This window comes from Suncus etruscus, chromosome 1, assembly GCF_024139225.1.
Source record: "Suncus etruscus isolate mSunEtr1 chromosome 1, mSunEtr1.pri.cur, whole genome shotgun sequence".
Lineage (NCBI taxonomy): Eukaryota > Metazoa > Chordata > Mammalia > Eulipotyphla > Soricidae > Suncus > Suncus etruscus.
In genome coordinates this window covers 74,558,751-74,575,558 of record NC_064848.1, presented here as the reverse complement: position 1 = coordinate 74,575,558, position 16,808 = coordinate 74,558,751, and the positions used below count along the sequence as shown (strand labels likewise).

General features: G+C 35.4%; 1 non-coding gene across 1 annotated transcript; it reads left to right on the top strand.

Annotated features, from left to right (window-relative positions):
• Positions 1-2,567: 2,567 nt before the first annotated feature.
• Positions 2,568-2,672, top strand: LOC126026154 (U6 spliceosomal RNA). Its single transcript, XR_007501580.1, has one exon. It is a non-coding gene; the product is annotated as a U6 spliceosomal RNA (small nuclear RNA).
• Positions 2,673-16,808: the final 14,136 nt, after the last annotated feature.

The following is a 16,808-nucleotide window of genomic DNA, read 5'->3' as shown; positions in this document are numbered from 1 at the left end:
AACTATGTTGTAATTCTATAGCTTTTACAAGAAAACTAGATTATAATCATAACATGTCCACATAGTTGTTTAGTGGACTTAGAATATTTTCCAAGATGGTTAGAGAAATAGCACAGTAGGGAGGGCAATTGCTTTGATTGCAGCTTATATGGATTTTATCCCAGCACCCTATATTGTCCTCTGAGCTCTATTAGGAGTGATCCCTAGAACAGAGCTAGGAGTAATTCCTGCACATCACTGGGTTGACCCATAAAAGCAGGAGAAAAAGAGAAAAATGTTCCTCGAGTCTCAGCTTTCTCATCAGTAGAATAAGAATAGCTAATTACAAAGTGTAGCATGTATTAAATAAAATGTAGATGCTATAGTACTCAATGATGCATTACTAAATATTATTGTACATTTTTGTACCTGTGGTTCCAAGAAATTGTGAATCCTAAAGGTCAAGAATTTCAGAATTTTGCTTATGTCTAGTATTGTCAAGTAGTCAGAAATTCACTTATTACCATTTGACTCCAAATGTTATAGTAAGACCTAAGCAACACCAGGTGCGGTTCAATATTTTTAAATGAAATAGTAATAATATAACTTTCTTAGAATTGTTGTGACAATTAAATTTAAACGTGCATAAAATATTGAGTCCAGCTAGGTATATTTCTGAATAACATTAAGAAGGTAATTATTGTTGCAAGACTATAAAAGTAGTAACTGGGGATTAAGTGCCCTGTTTTGAAATATGAATATTTAATACATCTTGCATTTCCAGTGCTAATATGAAATTTGATATGCCATCTAGATTTAAAGCCCAGAAAATGAAAAGGGATTGGCATCATCAAATATATAGATGGTATTATAAATCTGGAGACTAAATGAGATAATCAGGAAAGATTGCTTAAAGAAGACAAACAAGGTCAGAATAGATGATTGGTATTTCGTAGTTTTAGTTTGTATTAATGTTGAATAGAGCAAAGTCAACTTCTTCTGACAATAAAAAAAAAACTTTAACATATAGTTGTTCCACAAAAATTATTTATAAAAAAGATATCTGAAGTTTCATATGAAGGGAAGAGTTTCTTATGTCATAAACAGAGATCTAGTGACACATTTAGTTTTCTCTACTTCTGATTTTGGAATCATACACTAGTTATCCTTTATACATAACCTCTACCAAATTAATTGGGTATACAGGCAAATTGCATAGGCAAAGGAAAATTTTATGTACTCTGCTCTTTTCTCTACATCAATTTCAAAAACTAGACTCATGCATTTCACAGACATAACAAACTAATGTGTATGGATGTGTGAGAAATATTATTTGTAGCTTTAGGTAATAGATTACAGGAGGTAAAGCATGCTTAAACAAATAATAAATGAGTCTATGTACTATATAAATTAAAATATTCATAAGAATAGAAAATATTTCAAGAAGACACTCAAGTAGCTGGATATGGTCAGTGTTACTAATAAGTCAGGTGAAAGTAGACATGGTAACTAAATTGATACAGAATTTTCTTGCTGATCTCAACAATAGTAGAGAAAGATGCATGCTCTAGGAAAACGGAGTAGGTTGAAGTGAGTAAATGCTTTTATTTCTAAGAATGAACATTACAACAGTGTATTTTGTGAAAAGGAAGTGGATACATTTGTCAATAGTGGAAGTTCTGTGGAGTAGTAAATGAAAAGATATATTGCTGGGTTTTAAACAATGTATGTTGACAAACTGTAAAGAACAGTTCAATTAGATAAAGGAGTTATATTACCAAAATATGAACTAACTATAAGATAAATATTGTAAGAAGATAAAATAAAACAAAATAGGGCTTCTTAGACAGTAAAAATGAAGGGAGAATGAAGAAAATGGGATATATAATGGCTGACAAGGAAGTGGATAGAACAGTGTATTGTGAATTCAAATTGGAAAAGGTAAAAGTGAAGAGAGAAGACTAGGGATGGATATTAAAGTTTAGCAAGTCTTCCAAATTAATTAGTTTAATTTAAATTTAGATCTAAATTTAAATTTAAAGTTAGGTCTAAATTTGTTGCCCTGGTGAAGGGGGAAGTTCTTTACATGACTGAAACCCAACAATGATATTTGTAATCAAGGTGTTTAAATAAAGATATTTAAATATATATGTATATATTTTAATGAACATACTAAAGTTGCAGTAAGTTGAGTGATATGGACAAGCTTTTTGTCATGAACAGGACTGATGTGGAATAAAGCATATGGAATAAAGGAGGGTTTAAGAAACACAAAAACATTCAAGTAAGGTCAAATAGTGAAAATGAAGAACCAAAAGATCACTCAAAACAGCACATGACCTGTGTGCAGAAAGCCCAGATCTATTCCCCAGAAATATCATTTTCTACTGGAAATGACTCTTCTACCTACATCACAGATCAAAATGTATCCGGAAATTTAGAATAAATAAACAAACAAACAAACAAATAAAGTGTCGATGGATGAATTTTTTGACTACTCCCTGATAATAGCTCCTTGGTGAGTAAAGCAAGGAAGCTTAGAAGTTAGTAGAATAAAAAAGTCGAAATTTAAAACAAAAATGCACTATGTTCGCTTTGGCAGCACATATACTAAAATTGGAATGATACAGAGAAGATTAGCATGGCCCCTGAGCAAGGATGACACGCAAATTCGTGAAGCGTTCCATATTTAAAAATAAATACAGCTATGCTAAATTTAATTTTGTCTAAATACTAATGATAATATGTATAAGTAATTTTTGAACACTACATGACTAGCACATACATACATATACACATATGTCATAGTATTATTGGATCCCTAACTAGTAAATCTAATCTCCTGAATAAATTTAAGAAGTTTTTAGAGTATTAAAATCTGTGCTGTTATATGCCATTTTGTAATAGTGCTTCTAATAAATACAGATAACCAACTTAAATAAAATCCTACTTATTTGTCAAAATCCTGTTTCCTCTACAATAGACTGTATCATACTATTTGACTATTTTAACTAGTATCTGTTCTTGGCAAAATCAATATTTGTTGAAATCTATGTTAAAAGAACTTTATTTAAAAGTTGGTTTTAAATTTTTATTGAAAGCATTGTGAATTTCAAGTCTTTTACAGTTATATTTCAGAAATATAGTTACTGTGAATTAGGGCTATTCCCACCACTGGTGTTGACCTCTTTCCATCATAGTTCCCAGCATGCATGTCATACCTCTACCCCTAATCTCCCGATTTACTAGTGTAACAGGTCCGTTTTTGTGTTTACTTGTTATAGTTTGGGTTTCTTGATTTTATTGTCAATAACTTTGGTTTGGATATATAGTTCTTACTATTGTTTTTCCACTCAATGTACTTGAGGCCACTTGGTCCCTGGGTCCCATCCACTTTTTCTTTCTTTTTTCAATTTGTAGGAAGACATAGAAGTATGATGCAAAACAAAATGAGTCATGTTGTAGAAATCTATGAGAAAGGTGGGAATGCTGATCTAGAAGATATAAATAAAATTTTAAAAGATGGAAAGATGTGGCAAAATTTTTGTATTTTTTGTTTTTGTTTTTGTTTTCGCATAGGCTCAGTAAACATTGGGAAAATTAGAAAGAAAATTCGCTTGGCTTAAGAGATACAGGGTGTCTCTACCCATGAAGCATACTGTATTAAGAGTAACTTTATGTTCCATGCATGTTACTTGTCCAAACCCAAGGTCTTACTTTGTGGTGCCAGGAAAAGTTCTACTCAGCCACAGTTGTTGTAGTCATTCTTCTGTAATTAGAGATCTTGGATTTTGCACAGATCCTAGGATGAAGCCGGGGTGTCACATTGCATCTTCTGATTTCATCTCACCACTAGATCAAGTTGTTGTTGTTTTCTCCATCAGGATATCATATAAAGCTACCCTAGAGCAAGTTGGTGCCAAGCGGCATTAAAGTCTCCCATAGGAGGAGTTTGGTTCCTAGTGCTGGTGCAGAAAACTATGCCAGTTCTAAGGTTGGGATCTGGGTTTTGCGGTTGGATAGTTGATGTCAGTTTAATTGAAGTCTAAGTCAAATCCCCATAAAAAAATCTTCAGGGTTGAAGGCACCCCTGCACTATTTAATTTATGGGTTCTTATCCCTATTAGATAAGAACTTCTTTATATATATATAAGATTACCCCATTTTTGTATTCCTATTTACAAAGAAACTATGCCATATGATATTAGAGATTCTCTATGCTGTGGTTTTGACCTGAGCTTGTATTCCATGCAAGACTTTTTTTTTCCTTTTTGGGCCACACCTTGTGATGCTCAGAGGTTACTCCTGGATATGAGCTCAGAAATCGCTCCTGACTCAGGGGACCATATGGGATGCCAGGGGACAGAACCAAGGTCCTCCCTGGATCTGCTGTGTGCAAGGCAAAGGCCCTACCGCTGTGTTATCACTCTGGCCCCACAAAAACTTTTCTACTAGAATTTCCTACTAAGCATATCCAAAAAGAAAAGGGGTGGGAATTAGGGAAGCTACCTCTACATATGGAAATAAACACTAATAATTATAACTATTAAGAAATTATGTCTATGAAAACAGGCAAAGAAAATATAGATATCCCCTTAGTGTTCACTACCATATCACTTAGTACTCTAGACATGCACATTACGTTTATCCTAAAATGCTCCATGCACAATTTATCTTCTAAAGCTTTATTTAGCAAAATTAACCCCCACCATTGATGAATTGCCTAAAAATTGGAAAACCTATCCCCTAAACGTGCTGGCCCCATTTGTTTTAGGTGCTCCGACCTATCCCATAAGGGTACGTCCTCCAACTGCAAACTACAAATAGATATCCAATGTCTGTCTATATATGTGTTAATGTATATGTGGTGGACTCCTCTATATTTGTTTAATCTGTATTGTACATATTCCTTTCTATATATTCCTCCTATCATCCCCCATTTACCACCTTACAAATACTCTTTTGTCCTCTCATCCACACAATCATAATCCATTATCTCTCCCTATTTAACCCTCTTTACTCTTAGTTCTTAACTCCTCAGGAACCTGACCTTCCCCACTGCCTTAGGAAGGGGCCACCCATTCCCAAAGGAAAAAAGATCCTCTCAGGCCCCAATTTCTCACCCAAGCAAGAACCTGCAGCCACCACTCCTGCTGACTCATTCTATGTGGTGCTTTTTCTCCCACCGCCCCTTGCTTACTGTGGACTGTTGCTTGCTATCACAATCAGCTCCAGAGGAAACTCTAGCTGTAGGACACTACATGGCCTGACTGCCATGAACCAATTCTCAGACCACACAAGACCATGGTGAGGGTTGAAAATGTGCCCTGGACTTTATCGCCCACCCCCAGACTATCTCAAAGACTTAAAAATGAGGGGGGCGGAGAGATAGAAAGCACAGTGGTAGAGCACTTGCTTTGCATGCAGCTGACCCAGGAAGGACCCAGGTTCGATTCTGGCATAAAATATGGTCCCCCAAGCCTGCCAGAAGCGATTTCTAAGTGCAAAGCTAGAAGTAACCCCTGAGTGGCACTAGGTATGGCCCAAAAACAGAAACAAAAGAGACTTAAAGGGAATATCTATAAAAAAAAAATTTAACCTAAAATTAGTGACCTATAAAGGTAAAAACTGCCATTTCAGGGACCAGAAAGATAGAAAAGCAAGTATTGACCTTGCCTTGCATGGTACTAACCTGATTTGAACTAATTTGTGGTACACCAAATGGTCTCCCAAGCCATCTCATAGTGATCTCTGTTCAAAGGAGCCCGGAGTAAGACCTGAGGACTACCATGTGCTACCCCTAAAGAAAACAAAAAAAAATTTAAATAAATTTAAGTTAAAAAATTAAAAAATTAAAAAAATTAAAAAAATTAAATACATTTAAATAAATTGCACAATTATTGCAAAAAAAAAGTATTCTGCAATGGTGCACCTCATGAAACCCTAGTAGCATTTTAACTTATGAAGCATCATGCCATTTGTATTTTAATATATAGCATATTTCCAGTCTGCTAAAATAAGTGTGACTTGAAAATGTGCTGTATTGTTTTGTGTATGAAATAGCAAATAATTATTATGCATATTTTGAGAAAATCAGATGATCAGACCCTGCTTGACCTCAGAAATTTGTTCAGACAATCTGCACACATGGTTCATTAGTAATATGCTCTACCAAGCTAGTGAATAAATAATCATTTTCATTCCCTTTCATTTGCTTCCCCTGCTTATGGAGGCTATTAGCAGATAAGAATGACATTAATGCACATTTTGTATAATAAAGATTCCATGAACCTAAGAATCTTATTTTTACTGTCAAGGGCCTATAACCACAGTTGAAGGATGATGAATAAGAGATAAAAAAGAAAAACAGAAATAGCAAAATCCAATGCAGTTTTAAGTGAAGTGCAACCAGAAATGTGAATGAGTGAAAAAATGCAATTATATGCTAGCAGGAGACTACTGATAATTAAATGTAAATGGACAATATGAGTATGTATATAACAAATAAAAATATAATTCAGATGATATATGCATAGTTATATGTTATAACTATATATATTATAACTATATATGTATAGTTATGTTACTATGTTATAAATAATGTTGAATTATTTAAAAGTATGATTGCATAACAAACAAAATTAATCAATTGGATTTCTACCTGATAGTTTTCCTGTATCAGTTTTATCTTTATTTATAGTTGACACAGAGGAGGAAACATAGAATAGATCATTTAAAACCCTAAAACAAATACACACAGATGATTTAATATTAGCATAGGTAACACCTTAGTAATGAAAAGTTCCTCCCTATTGTCTTTTATATATATTTTCTACTTATATTATTGGTAAAAATAATTGGTGTAGACATACTTAAAAATTAGTTATTATGCCAGGTATTAATAGCTTCACTTGATAAATACATTTGGAGTAATCTACTGCCCCTTGATCATAATGAGAAGAATGCTTAAATTCAGATTCTAGTGCTATAGAGGGTTTATTTTATTTTTATCTCACTTGGCTTGCAAAGATTTTTTTAAATACTGAATGCAGTAAAATATAATCACTTTTAATTACATAATGCACTTATTATATCATTTTGATAGAAGAATAAAATATTTGATATATTTTCAATATTCTCAAAGATCAATGTATTCATTAATATGAACTATACTCAGAGATTGGAAGGTTCACACCAGTAAAACTCAAGGATTCAAAATTGGATCAGCAGCATGCAAGGCAACTGTCTTACTCCTGTATTATCAATTCATCACCTACATTCCAGAGATGTATTAGCAAAGAATCAATTAGCAAAATGACTATAATATAATATAATATATTAACTTGACTGCATTGAATATTTGCAAGGAAACATTAATTTTCTGTGTGAAGAAAACTGTATATTTTGAATTAGATAGCTGCTTTCTGTCTAGATTATTCCAATCTTGTTAACAACATCCAGGGTATTCTAGTCTTGGGCCAGTAGAACGTGTGCCATTCTCTCTCCATCTGGTCCTAACAGGTTATTGATCTCAATCACATCAATGTCATAGCTTTTCTTCACAGCATCTTTGATCCGATATGTGTTGGCTTTGACATCACGAATAACACAAGCGTGTTGTCTGTATTCATAGTCTTCTATATTTTTCATGACTGCCTCAGCAATAAAGCTTTGATGGCAAAGCTTCCTTTTCCTGAAAGATTTTTTTTTTTAATTTTATGAAAGATTTTTTAATAGAGTTTTGGATGCCTTCTTAGACACAGATTTTTGAGCCTTTAGAACGAGAGCGAGGTATGGATCTTCCTTGTGTGTTATTTTAGTTACCCTTCCTGCATCAGCACTTTCATGATCTTCAAAGCTTTTCTTTGACTTCAGCTAAGTAAAGGGTGGGGGATTTCTTTTTTGCCTTTAGCTCTATCTTTATTTTTCTTAATTTTTTTTTGTGTTTTTGTGTGTGTTTAAGGGGCACACTTGGCAGTGCTCAGGATTACATCTTACTCTGTCTGCTCGTAGGAGGGATCTGGGGATGAAACCAAGTTGGCTACATGTAAAACAAATTTTACTGTCTGTACTATCACTCTGACCTGTTCCCTATTTTAATCTTTAACATTTTACTTTATTTTATTTATAATTTTATTTATTTATAACTTATAATACATTAATGATAAAGTTTCTTTTTTACATTTTATATATTTTTCTTTTATTTCTATTGCTATTTTTGTAGGTGTTTTTTTTCTTTATTTAAACATCTTGATTAAAATTTGATGTGATTAGGTTTCAGTCATGTAAAGAACACCCCCCTTCACCAGTGCAACATTCCCACCACCAATGTCCCAAATCTCCCTCCATCCCTCCTCACCCCCACCTGTACTCTAGACATGCCTTCCAGTTCCCTCATTCATTCACATGATTATGGTAGTTCTCAGTGTAGTTATTTCTATAACTGCACTCACCACTCTGTGGTGAGCTTCATGAAGTGAGCTGGAAGTTTCAGCCCTCCTCTCATTGTCTCTGAGGATTGTTGCAAAATGACTTTTATTTTTCTTAAAACCCATAGATGAGTTAGACTATTCTGCGTCTCTCTCTCTCTCTCTCTCTCTCTCTCTCTCTCTCTCTCTCTCTGACTTATTTCACTCAGCATGATAGACTCCATGTACATCCATGTATAGAAAAATTTCATGACTTCATCTCTCCTGACGGCTTCATAATCTTCCATTGTGTATATGTACCACAGTTTCTTTAGCCATTCGTCCTTTGAAGGGCATCTTGGTTGTTTCCAGAGCCTGGCTATTGTGAATAGTGCTGCAATACATATAGGTGTGAGGAAAGGGTTTTTGTGTTGTATTCTTGTGTTCCTAGGGTATATCCGTAGGAGTGAAATAGCTGGGTCGAATGGGAGCTCATCAGGGAGATGCAAATCAAAACAACGATGAGATACCATCTCAAACCACAGAGATTGGTACACATCACAAAGAATGAGACAAGCAGTGTTGGTGGGGATGTGGAGAGAAAGGAACTCTTATCCACTGCTGGTGGGAATGCTGTCTAGTCCAACCTCTATGGAAAACGATATGGAGATTCCTCCAAAAACTGAAAAATGATAGAGTTTCATGCATAAAACATTGGAGCAAAACACCTCCACCAGTGTCCACATCATTTTCTCAGTATTGCCTCTTCATTTTATCCTCAATTAAGCATCCACTGCTCTGGTAAACTTTTAGTGGAAATCAGTTCTAAGTTTTTTAGAGAGCCATTGGACATTTGTTATTTTTTACAATGATTTTTATATCTCATATATGAGAGACATCATTTTGTGTCTGTTGCTCTCCTAAGTTAAGCCAGCAGGTTATGGATACTCTATGATGGATTCTCTCTAGGATACTCTAGATCCATCCAAGAAGTACAATTGCATGATTTCAACTTTTCTCGCAACTGGGCAATATTCTATTGTATTTGTATATCACTGTTTCTTTGTGCAGTCATGTCTTGAGTACTAGGTTGTTTCAGATTGTGTCTAATATGAATAGCGCTATAATAAAAATAAGAGTGCAAATGACTTTTCTGAATAGACTTTTAGGTAGACACCAAGAAAGAAATTGCTAACTACTATGGAAACTCAATATATAGACATTTTTGTTGTTTTTTTTTTGTTATTTATGTTTTTGAGAAATACACTTTGCCCATCTGTACATCATCTTCAGCCTCAAATTTTCCTCTTTTTATTGTTTATTCTTATAAGTATTTTATATATTGTGATATTAAATAATTTGTGAGAGAATGATTGGCAAATATGTTTTAATCCATGTGGTATGTTTTTAGTCTAATGATAGTTTCTTAGGCACTGAAATAGTTTCTTTTCTCTTTTTTTTGTCAGTCAAGTATAAATATACTACAGCAAACCCTTTTTGCTATAGTATAAACTTGCTTTACTTAAACAGAGACTACAAATAGTTTGTGCAAAATAAATATCAGCCACTCATCACTTACACTTCCATGTTTTGTCACAGCAAAATTAATTCTCGTTATTTAGAAAGTTTTCCTCCAGTCCTTTAACTGTTTTGTCAAAGTAGGGTACTTAAGGCATTCTGACATGTAATTAAAAGGAGATTCAAAATAGATATCTAACATTATGCCAATTTAGGAATAGTAATTACTTAACAGCTTAAAAATGAATAACTTACTTTAATATATAAGAAATGCCTGCTACAAGCATGATGCATTAAAATATTGTAATGACATGTTCATAGTACATGTTAAAACAATTTTAAATGAAAGCTTGTCAGTTACTAAAATATACAGTACAAGTTTACAAAACAAAACCTTTTAAAAAACAAGTTGAAGTAGCCTCAAACATAAAAAAATTTAATGCAATAAACCAGGGAGTAGTTCCTTCATTAGAGAAACAAACTTTTTATTTTCTCCTCAAGTACTTCACATCAGGTTTAATTGCATTCTCATCAACAGATCAATGTTACCTGAATTATATAAAATATTGCTTTACTTTAAGGATTTCTAAGTATATATCTGTTCTATCACCAAGTTAATGAAGGGGAAAAATTTCTTAGGCACTGCAGAATTTTATTGGCTTGATGAAGGCCATTGTTTATATTTTTGCTTTTCTTTACTTGTCCACTGACCTTGATTCATTGAAGATATCTCTAAAGCCAATGTCATAAAGTGTTCTATCTATATTTTCCTTAATGTCTCTATAATTTATGGATTTGGGTAGAATATTATGCTTTTTAATTTATTTTGACTGGACTTTTTTTAAAATGAAAGTTAAGGTTTTTTTTTTGTTGTTGTAATATGACTGACTTATTTTCTCAGCATCCTTTCCTAAAAATGCTTTCTATGTTCCACTTCATATGTTTTGCTTTTTTTGGCAAAGATTGGTTGTTCATAAACTGAGAATCTTTTCTTCAAGTCTCAATTCAAATTCACGGATATGAGTCTGTTTTTGTTTTAGTAATATGTTATTTTGATGACTATAGTATAATATAGCAGAACTTGGAAAAATAAATACCTCAAATCTTTTATATCCCTAGGATTGCTTTAGATATGCAGGGGAAGAAGTTATTTTTTCATATAGATTTAATAATACTTGATCTATAATTTAATTTTTTTAAAATTTTTAATAAATATCATTATTTAAGCACATGATTACAAGCATGTTGTAGTTGGATTTTTATAACTTTAAAATATGTTATGAGTATTATTACATATACCTTACTGAACCTTTTTAATGCTGCATGCCTCCTTACACACTAAGTATACATGTTTATTAATAAAATAATCACTTTTATTGGCTGGAGAGATAGTACAGCAGTAGGGCATTTGCTTTGAAAGCAGTCTATCTAGGATGAAAGGTGGTTCAAATCCTGGCATCCCATATGGTCCCCCGGAGTCTGCCAGGAGCAATTTCTGAGCGCAAAGCCAGGAGTAACCCCTTAGTGCCGCCTTGTGTGACCCCAAAACCAAAATAAAACTATTTTTATTACTTTAATGCAGTAGTGTTAATCTAGAACAGTTTGTATGTCTGAATTTTCTAGGTTATGCGAAGTTTAATGAGATATAGCAATTAAGATATATTTGGACACAAATATTTTTTAGTTTCTTAAAATGTCTCTTATTAGAGGGAGGGACTACAGAGCATGAAAACCGGCAAGGCTTTGCAAAAGCCGGCTCCCTGTGTGTGACACCAGGCAGAGAAAAACTGCGAAAGTACACCGGCCTAGTGGGGCCCAACTGTGAAAAACTGTGAGTGTGACCTGTCTATGTCTGTCTACTGTCCTCTTGCGTGAAACTCTTGCGAGTGGGGCAAAAAGAGGCTCCAGCAGAGCACGGCCGATCCGCATCGCTATGCGGCCGTACACTCTTTCTAAGGAAAGAACACCATTGCAACAAGAAGGAAAAATCACACTAAGAATGGCGCTATATCACAGAAGCAAACATTTTCTCCGGACTGTCTTCTCTGTTGCATGCTCGGGCCTAAGATTTGACCCAGTGTGAGGCTTCATCCATGGAGGACTCCCCTCCCTTAGAGGCAAGTCAGCCCATCCAGAAAGGGAGGAGCCAGAGGAGTGTGCTGCCTGCATCATATAGACAATGAATACCACCACAACACGTAGAAAAACCCACAATATAAGTGTGACAATGGGGAAACAACGCAGGCCAGCATCAGACATAGAGAATGAAGATGACAATTCTGATGACCAGATAATGACCAACCAACTAATCAACCTCTCAGATAAGGACTTTAGACTAGCAATATGGAAGATGCTCAAAGATCTCCAAGAAAACATGGATCGAGTTGAACAGAACACTAATAAGAACCAAGAAAATATGAAGACAGAAATCACAAAACTCCAAACTGAAATAACATGTCAACTAACAGGACTGAAAAAGTCAGTAAACGAAGTGAATGACAAAATGGATAAGCTCTGGGACAGGGTATCAGAAGCTGAGAATAGACTTGGTGCTGTGGAAGATGAGATACATAACAATTCCATACAGCAGGAGAGATTGGACAAAAAACTTAAAGCAAATGAGCAGACAATGGAAAAATGAGTCAAAGAATGGGAACAGATGAAAATAGAAGTCTATGATAAGATCAACAGAAACAACTTAAGAATCATTGGAGTCCCAGAGACCCAGGAAGAAATTTTCCAGGAAGAATCAACGGTCAAGAACATCCTTAAAGAGAAAGTTCCAGAGCTAAAGAATATATGTGATCAAATCCTGCATGCCCGAAGAGTACCAACCAAAAGAGACCCCAGATAAACCACCCCAAGACACATCCTAGTCACAATAACAAATCCCACAGATAGAGACAGAATTCTGAAAACAGCAAGATCAAAAGGGGAAATCACGTTCAAGCAAGCTTCCCTGAGATTTACAGCAGACCTGTCACCAGAAACACACAAAGCAGTGGTGGGATATTGTGACAAGACTGAATGAAATGAATGCTTCACCCAGAATACTATACACAGCAAAACTCACTTTCCGGTTCAACAGAAGAATATATGGTTTCACAGACAAAAAACAGCTCAGAAACTTCACAGACACAAAACCAGTCTTAAAAGAAAAACTGAAAGACCTGATCTAAGACAAGACTACCCAAAAGACACACCAAATTTTGAAATAAAGATGGCATTAAATCCCAGGACAATTCTTTCTCTCAACGTCAATGCACTAAATGCACCAGTTAAGAGACACAGAGTGGCTAAATGGATCAAAAAACTCAATCCAACCGTCTGCTGCCTACAAGAAACGCACCTGAATAGTCAGAACAAACATAGACTCAAAATAAAAGGCTGGAGAAAAATTATCCAAGCAAACAACACCCATAGAAAAGCTGGAGTGGCCATACTAATATCAGATAATGCAAACTTTATACTCAGGAAGGTTGTAGGGGACAAAGACGGACATTTTATATTAATCAAGGGGTATGTAGAGCAGGAAGAAATAACTCTCCTAAACATATATGCACCGAATGAGGGGCTAGCAAAATATTTAATACAACTGTTGACAAATCTGAAAAATAATATCAACAACAACACAATAATTGTGGGGGAACTCAACACGGCTTTGTCAACACTGGATAGGTCAACCAGACTGAAACCCAACAAGAATATACTAGACCTGAGGAGAGAAATGGAAGAAAGAGGCCTAGTGGATATATATAAGACACTCCATCCCCAGAAACCTGGATACACATTCTTCTCCAATGTACATGGGACATTCTCCAGGATAGACTACATGATGGCACATAAAACATACCTCCATATGATCAAGAGGATAGAAATTTTGCAGACTACCTTCGCTGACCACAAGGCTCTGAAATTATTTGTGAACTCCAAAGGGACTCAGAAGAAACACTTTAACACCTGGAAGTTAAACAGCCTCATACTCAATAACCAGTGGGTCCGAGATGAAATCAAGGAGGAAATAAAAAGGTTCCTGGAAACAAATGACAATAAAGACACAAACTCTCAGAACTTATGGGACACAGCAAAAGCAGTACTGAGAGGAAAATTTATAGCTTTGCAAGCACACATCAGGAAGGAAGAAGGAGCTTACCTGAATAGCTTAATGACACAGCTAATAGAACTAGAAAATGCTCAACAAAAGGACCCAAGAATAGGAAGACAGAAGGAAATAACAAAGCTGAGAGCAGAAATCAACGAAGTGGAAACTCAAAAAACAATCCGAAAGATCAACGAAAGCAGAAGTTGGTTCTTTGAAAAAAATAAACAAGATTGATAGACCACTGGCGAACCTAACAAAGAAAGAGAGAGAGAGAGAAACTTGATAACTCGTATCAGGAATGAAAAAGGAGAGATCACTACTGATATGTTAGAGATTCAAAGGGTAATCAGAAACTACTTTGAAAAACTCTATGCCACTAAAAATGAAAACCTGGAAGAAATGGATAAATTCTTGGACTCTTATAATCTTCCACGGTTGAAGGAAGAGTATGTAGCATATCTAAACACCCCCATCACCATTGATGAAATTAAAACGGTACTCAAATGTCTGCCGAAAAACAAAGCCCAGGTCCAGATGAATTCACTAATGAATTCTATCAAACTTTCCAAGAGGAACTACTGCCAATGTTGGCAAGACTCTTTCATGAAATTGCACAAACAGAAACACTTCCAAATAGCTTTATGAAGCCAACATCACCTTGATACCTAAACCAGACAGAGATGCTACCAAAAAAGAAAATTACAGACCAATATCACTGATGAATGCAGATGCAAAGATCCTCAACAAAATCCTGGCAAATAGGATTCAATGCCTCGTTAAAAAGATCATCCACTACGATCAAGTAGGTTTAATCCCAGGAATGCAAGGCTGGTTTAACATCCGTAAATCTATCAACATCATACACAACATCAATAACAAGAAAAATAAAAACCACATGATCATATCAATAGATGCAGAGAAAGCATTTGATAAGGTCCAACACCCATTCTTGATCAAAACTCTCAGCAAGATGGGAATGGAGGGAACCTTTCTCAATATAGTGAAGGCCATCTACCACAAGCCAGTGGCAAATATTATCCTCAATGGAGAAAAACTAAAAGCCTTCCCTCTAAATTCTGGCACAAGAAAGGCTGTCCTCTCTCACCACTTCTAGTCAACATAGCACTGGAAGTACTTGCTAGAGCGATTAGGCAAGAAAAAGATATCAAGGGAATCCAGATAGGAAAGGAAGAAGTCAAGCTCTCACTGTTTGCAGATGACATGATACTCTACTTAGAAAACCCTAAAGACTCTACCAAAAACCTTCTAGAAACAGTAGACTCATATAGCAAGGTGGCAGGCTACAAAATTAACACACAAAACTCAATGGCCTTTCTATACACCAATAGTAATAAGGATGAAATGGACATTAAGAAAACAACCCCATTCACAATAGTGCCACACAAACTCAAATATCTTGGAATCAACTTGACTAAATATGTGAAGGACCTATACAAGGAAAACTATAAAACTCTGCTCCAAGAAATAAGAGAGGACACACGGAAATGGAAACGCATACCCTGCTCATGGATTGGCAGGATTAACATCATCAAAATGTCAATAGTCCCCAAGGCATTATACAGATTTAATGCCATCCCTCTAAAGATACCCATGACATTCTTCAAAGAAGTGGATCAGACACTTTTGAAATTCATTTGGAACAATAAACACCCTCAAATAGCTAAAGCAATCATTGGGAAAAAGAATATGGGAGGAATTACTTTCCCCAACTTTAAACTGTACTACAAAGCAATAGTTATCAAAACAGCATGGTATTGGAATAAGGACAGGTCCTCAGATCAGTGGAATAGGCTTGAATACTCAGAAAATGTTCCCCAAACATACAACCACCTAATTTTTGATAAAGGAGCAGGAAATTCTATATGGAGCAGGGAAAGCCTCTTCAACAAGTGGTGTTGGCACAATTGGATAGCCACTTGCAAAAAATTGAACTTAGACCCCCAGCTAACATCATGTACGAAGGTAAAATCCAAATGGATTAAAGACCTCGATATCAGCCCCAAAACCATAAGATATATAGAACAGCACATAGGCAAAACACTCCAGGACATTACAGGCATCTTCAAGGAGGAAACTGCACTCTCCAAGCAAGTGAAAGCAGAGATTAACAGATGGGAATATACTAAGCTGAGAAGCTTCTGCACCTCAAAGGAAATAGTGCCCAGGATACAAGAGCCACCCACTGAGTGGGAAAAACTATTCACCCAATACCCATCAGATAAGGTGCTAATCTCCAAAATATACAAGGCACTGACAGAACTTTACAAGAAAAAAACATCTAACCCCATCAAAAATGGGGAGAAGAAATGAACAGACACTTTGACAAAGAAGAAATACACATGGCCAAAAGACATATGAAAAAATATTCCACATCACTAATCATCAGGGAGATGCAAATCAAAACAACGATGAGATACCACCTCACACCCCAGAGAATGGCACACATCACAAAGAATGAGAATAAACAGTGTTGGCGGGGATGTGGAGAGAAAGGAACTCTTATCCACTGCTGGTGGGAATGCCGTCTAGTTCAACCTTTATGGAAAGCAATATGGAGATTCCTCCAAAAACTGGAAATCGAGCTCCCATATGATCCAGCTATACGACTCCTAGGAATATACCCTAGGAACACAAAAATACAGTACAAAAACCCCTTCCTTACACCTATATTCATTGCAGCACTATTTACCATAGCAAGACTCTGGAAACAACCAAGATGCCCTTCAACAGACGAATGGCTAAAGAAACTGTGGTACATATACACAATGGAATATTATGCA